Below are 6,597 nucleotides of genomic sequence, written 5' to 3' on the forward strand. Positions count from 1 at the left end.
ACACTCCCCTCCCCCTGCTCCTCCTCCTCCTGCTCCTCCTCCTGCTGTCCCTGGGCTCTAACACACCGCCAGTTGGGGCCCAGATGTGCTAGCTGCACAGAGAAAAACACCAGCCAATGTGTCAGTGGGGTCCAGCACCGCCAGCTGTTCCCCTGCTGTGCAGCCGGCAACGTGTCCTGCAAAAGCCACGCAGACACAAGAACTGAAATTGAAGGGAACCTGTCCCCCCTCCCCCAGGCGTTTTTACGTTATCCAGCCACCTTGTACAGTGGTAATGCTGCATGTGTGCAAGGTGGCTCAGAAACGTATTCTCCTCGCACATGTGGAACTGAAAACACGTCTGAAATGTGTCCTCTGTGTGACCATTTAACCGTCCCGGTGGTGTGACTTTCCTTTGTAATGACACGCTGCAACCCCCTTGGTAGCGCTGCCCGTCTTCTGGCATCATTGTTTGGCTGCCTGCGCCTCTGCGGCCGCCCTGACCCACACAACGCCCCTCGGTGTCTTATTTATTGGGACTGCGAGGGTGTGATTCATGGGCAGGATCAGTGCATCAGTTCGCCTGTCCCTCCTCTCCTTCCGCCTTCTTCGGACTGTGCGGCTTCATGGCCGTGGCATGCGATAAGGGATCAGATGACGCCGCACAGTCTGAAGCGGGTGTAAGGACCCGAGTGTGAGAGGCCAACATATGTGCTGCGCCAGGCCCTGAATCCCAGCCCCGCAGTGTTTTAACAATGTTAAGACACTGCGGGGCTGGGATTCATGGGCATCGCGAACCGCACCGGCCGACATTACATGATGCCAGAAGATGGGCAGCGCTAACGGCGCTAGGCCAGGGGATAACACGACAGCGCAGACTCCTGTACAGCAAATAACAACGCTCGGGAGGCTGCACCCAGCACCAAGGTGGGATTCTTGACACCTGTGCTGCGTCTCATTACAAAGGGAACTCTCGCCTCCATTACACAGTTTGACTGTATAAAGGGCTGAATGTTATACGTGTTCCATTCAGCGTGTGCAAGGAGAAAAATTACAAGAGCAACCTTTGACTTGCGCAGCACTGCTGCTGCATAAGCTGTGGCTCTTCTACTTTGTAACCCCTGAGGGGGGGTTAAAGGTGACTTTTGAAATCGGTTCAATTAGGCTTCGGCCTACACTCTGCTCCACCTGCAGAGCCCGGGCTCCAACAACGCTAGTTGCTGTCCGGAAGTGCTGGCTGCACAGAGCCAAACACCTCGCCAATGTGTCAGTGGGGTCCAGCACCGCCAGCTGTTCCCCTGCTGTGTAGCCGGCAACGTGTCCTGCAAAAGCCACGCAGACACAACAGACCCAAAGCTGCCGCCAGTGCAGGCTTCGGCCTACACTCCCCTCCCCCTGCTCCTCCTCCTCCTGCTCCTCCTCCTGCTGTCCCTGGGCTCTAACACACCGCCAGTTGGGGCCCAGATGTGCTAGCTGCACAGAGAAAAACACCAGCCAATGTGTCAGTGGGGTCCAGCACCGCCAGCTGTTCCCCTGCTGTGCAGCCGGCAACGTGTCCTGCAAAAGCCACGCAGACACAAGAACTGAAATTGAAGGGAACCTGTCCCCCCTCCCCCAGGCGTTTTTACGTTATCCAGCCACCTTGTACAGCGGTAATGCTGCATGTGTGCAAGGTGGCTCAGAAACGTATTCTCCTCGCACATGTGGAACTGAAAACACGTCTGAAATGTGTCCTCTGTGTGACCATTTAACCGTCCCGGTGGTGTGACTTTCCTTTGTAATGACACGCTGCAACCCCCTTGGTAGCGCTGCCCGTCTTCTGGCATCATTGTTTGGCTGCCTGCGCCTCTGCGGCCGCCCTGACCCACACAACGCCCCTCGGTGTCTTATTTATTGGGACTGCGAGGGTGTGATTCATGGGCAGGATCAGTGCATCAGTTCGCCTGTCCCTCCTCTCCTTCCGCCTTCTTCGGACTGTGCGGCTTCATGGCCGTGGCATGCGATAAGGGATCAGATGACGCCGCACAGTCTGAAGCGGGTGTAAGGACCCGAGTGTGAGAGGCCAACATATGTGCTGCGCCAGGCCCTGAATCCCAGCCCCGCAGTGTTTTAACAATGTTAAGACACTGCGGGGCTGGGATTCATGGGCATCGCGAACCGCACCGGCCGACATTACATGATGCCAGAAGATGGGCAGCGCTAACGGCGCTAGGCCAGGGGATAACACGACAGCGCAGACTCCTGTACAGCAAATAACAACGCTCGGGAGGCTGCACCCAGCACCAAGGTGGGATTCTTGACATCTGTGCTGCGTCTCATTACAAAGGGAACTCGCGCCTCCAACACAGTTTGACTGTATAAAGGGCTAAATGTTATACGTGTTTCATTCAGCGTGTGCAAGGAGAAAAATTAAAAGAGCAACCTTTGACTTGTGCAGCACTACTGCTGCATAAGCTGTGGCTCTTCTACTTTCTAACCCCTGAGGGGGGGTTAAAGGTGACCTTTGAAATCGGTTCAAGTAGGCTTCGGCCTACACTCTGCTCCCCCTGCAGAGCCCGGGCTCCAACACCGATCGTTGCTGTCCGGAAGTGCTGGCTGCACAGAGCCAAACACCTCGCCAATGTGTCAGTGGGGTCCAGCACCGCCAGCTGTTCCCCTGCTGTGTAGCCGGCAACGTGTCCTGCAAAAGCCACGCAGACACAACAGACCCAAAGCTGCCGCCAGTGCAGGCTTCGGCCTACACTCCCCTCCCCCTGCTCCTCCTCCTCCTGCTCCTCCTCCTGCTGACCCTGGGCTCTAACAAACCGCCAGTTGGGGCCCAGATGTGCTAGCTGCACAGAGAAAAACACCTCGCCAATGTGTCAGTGGGGTCCAGCACCGCCAGCTGTTCCCCTGCTGTGCAGCCGGCATCGTGTCCTGCAAAAGCCACGCAGACACTTGCTCTTGTACCTTCTGCTCCCCATCCTGGTTCCAGTACCGTCAGCTGGTTCCGGGCAGAGCCTTTGGCTTAGGTGCCTCCCTTTGGTATCCGAGTTCCACCAACGTCAGGTGGTCCTTGGTAGTGCTTTCAGGCACGGGTACCTCCTGCTTAGTAACCGGGTTCCAGTAACGTCAGCTGGTCCTCGGTAGTTCCATTGGCTCTTGGACCTTCGGCTACCCATCCGGGTTCCAGCACCGTCAGCTGGTTCTCGGCAGTGTCTTTTGCTCTTGTACCTTCTGCTCCCCATCCTGGTTCCAGTACCGTCAGCTGGTTCCGGGCAGAGCCTTTGGCTTAGGTGCCTCCCTCTGGGTATCCGAGTTCCACCAACGTCAGGTGGTCCTTGGTAGTGCTTTCAGCACAGGTACCTCCTGCTTAGTAACCGGGTTCCAGTAACGTCAGCTGGTCCTCGGTAGTTCCATTGGCTCTTGGACCTTCGGGTAGCCATCCGAGTTCCAGTTCCATCAGCTGGTTCTCGGCATTTTCTCAGCCTTCTTGTACCTTCTGCTACATTTCCAAGTTCAAGAGACTAAACACAATGACCCAGAAGACCACCCCTAAGATGACGACGACACCAGAGACGACAACCACCGTGATGACGACGACCCTGGAGACGATGACCCCGAAGACCACCCCGATGACGACGACCCCGGAGACGACGACCCTGAAGACCACCCCGATGACGACGACCCCGGAGACGACGACCCTGGAGACGACGACGACCTGGAAGACCGAGAAGCAGAAGAACAAGAGGCTGCAGAACAAAGAGCAGAAGGACATTAAGCATAACACAAAATATCAGAGCAAAAAATATTATGTAAATTATAAGCAGAAGAAGACTAAGCAGTGTATGGGGGTGAGTCCGTTCCTCCTCGTGGTGCCCCTGGATAAAGCCTGATGCTGCAGGCCAAACTGAACGCGGACAAATGTAACTGTTTTGTGACAGGCAGAACGGAAGGTGTAATCTTCAAACTTTTATAGATAACAACTACGGGAATGCCTGTCACAAATAAGAATATGATGAAGAAGTTGAATATGATGAAGATAATAGTAAAATAAAAAGAATATGAACAATGTAACCCAAAAAATAATAGGTAGAAGATGAAGAAGAAGATGAATAAGGTGAAGAAGTTGATGTCAAAGAAGCTGATGATGAGGATAATTAAGAAGAAAGCGTGGGAGAAGTAAAAAAGAAGGTGAAGGGCGTGGAAGTAGTGAAACATCAATATCTGACATAAAAAAAAAAAAAAAAACATAGTCAAATTCTTTCTAACGCCGAACTTCATAAAAAAAAATATAAAATCCTGCTATTCTATTACATTGGGCTAAACCTCTGTCCCTTTAATATCTCCGCCACGTCCCCCAATACATCCTACAATATTCTTAGTTGTTTTCCTTCATGTAGAATGAACCTACAAGTGTATAAAGGGTTTATTTTAATTCCGATATTTTCGTCCCATTGACTTGCATTGGGATCGGGTATCGGTATCGGATTGGATTCCGATACTGTGACGGTATCGGCCGATACTTTCCGATACCGATACTTTCCGATATCGGAAAGTATCGCTCAACACTACTTCTGAGCTCTGCCATGCGCTCAAACGGTGGTTCCCCCCACATATGGGGTATCAGCGTACTTAGGACAAATTGGACAACAACTTTTGAGGTCTAATTTCAACTGTTACCCTTGGAAAAATACAAAACTGGGGGCTAAAAAATATTTTTTGTGGAAAAAAAAAGAGATTTTTTTATTTCCACGGCTCTGCGTTATAAACTGAAGTGAAACACTTGGGGGTTCAAAGTTCTTACAACACATCTAGATAAGTTCCTTGGGGGGTCTAGTTTCCAATATGGTGTCACTTGTGGGGGGTTTCTACTATTTAGGTACATTAGGGGCTCTGCAAACGCAATGTGACACCTGCAGACCAATCCATCTAAGTCTGCATTCTAAATTACGCTCCCTCCCTTCCGAGCTCTGCCATGCGCTCAAACGGTGGTTCCCCACCACATATGGGTTATCAGCGTACTCAGGACAAATTGGACAACTTTTGGCGTCCAATTTCAACAGTTAAGATTGGAAAAATACAAAACTGGGGGCTTAATATATTTTTTGTGGAAAAACAAAGATTTTTTATTTTCACGGCTCTGCGTTATAAACTGTAGTGAAACACTTGGGGGTTCAAAGCTCTCCCAACACATCTAGATGAGTTCCTTAGGGGGTCTACTTTTCAAAATGGTGTCACTTGTGGGGGATTTAAATGTTTAGGCACATCAGTGGCTCTCCAAACGCAACATGGCGTCCCATCTCAATTCCTGTCAATTTTGCATTGAAAAGTCAAACGGCACTCCTTCTCTTCCGAGCTCTCCCATGCGCCCAAACAGTGATTTACCCCCTCATATGGGGTATCAGCGTACTCCGGACAAATTGGACAACAACTTTTGGGGTCCAATTTCTTCTCTTACCCTTGGGAAAATAAAAAATTGGGGGCGAAAATATCATTTTTGTGAAGAAATATGATTTTTTATTTTTACGGTTCTGTATTATAAACTTCTGTGAATCACTTAATGAGTCAAAGTGCTCACCACACACCTAGATAAGTTCCTTAGGGGGTCTACTTTTCAAAATGGTGTCACTTGTGGGGGGTTTCAATGTTTAGGCACATCAGGGGCTCTCCAAATGTAACATGGCGTCCCATCGCAATTCCAGTCAATTTTGCATTGAAAAGTCAAATGGCGCTCCTTTGCTTCTGAGCTCTGCCATGTGCCCAAACAGTGGTTTACCCCCACATATGGGGTATTGGTGTACTCAGGACAAATTGTACAACAACTTTTGAGGTCCATTTTCTCCTGTTACCCTTGGTAAAATAAAACAAATTGGGGCTGAAGTAAATTTTTTGTGAAAAAAAGTTAAATGTTCATTTTTATTTAAACATTCCAAAAATTCCTGTGAAACACCTGAAGGGTTAATAAACTTCTTGAATGTGGTTTTCAGCACCATGAGGGGTGCAGTTTTTAGCATGGTGTCACACTTGGTTATTTTCTATCATATAGACCCCTCAAAATTACTTCAAATGAGATGTGGTCCCTAAAAAAAAATGGTGTTGTAAAAATGAGAAATTGCTGGTCAAATTTTAACCCTTGTAACTCCCTAACAAAAAAAATTTTGGTTCCAAAATTATGCTGATGTAAAGTAGACATGTGCGAAATGTTACTTATTAAGTATTTTGTGTGACATATCTCTGTGATTTAATTGCATAAAAATTCAAAGTTGAAAAATTGCGAAATTTTCAAAATTTTCGACAAATTTACATTTTTTTCACAAATAAACGCAGGTAATATCAAAGAAATTTTACTACTGTCATGAAGTACAGTATGTTCCGAGAAAACAGTTTCAGAATCACCAAGATCCGTTGAAGCGTTCCAGAGTTATAACCTCATAAAGAGACAGTGGTCAGAATTGTAAAAATTGGCCCGGTCATTAACGTGCAAACCACCCTCGGGGCTTAAGGGGTTAAACGAGGGATACCAACAATTTTGACCACATGTTTATCTATCTATCTACTCCGTCTGTCTGTATGTCTATACTATCTATCCATTCGTTACATGTCTAATATATTTCTATGATCTATCTATTTGTATTA

The sequence above is a fragment of the Ranitomeya variabilis genome, chromosome 3 (assembly GCF_051348905.1).
Source record: "Ranitomeya variabilis isolate aRanVar5 chromosome 3, aRanVar5.hap1, whole genome shotgun sequence".
In the NCBI taxonomy this organism is placed as follows: Eukaryota; Metazoa; Chordata; class Amphibia; order Anura; family Dendrobatidae; genus Ranitomeya; species Ranitomeya variabilis.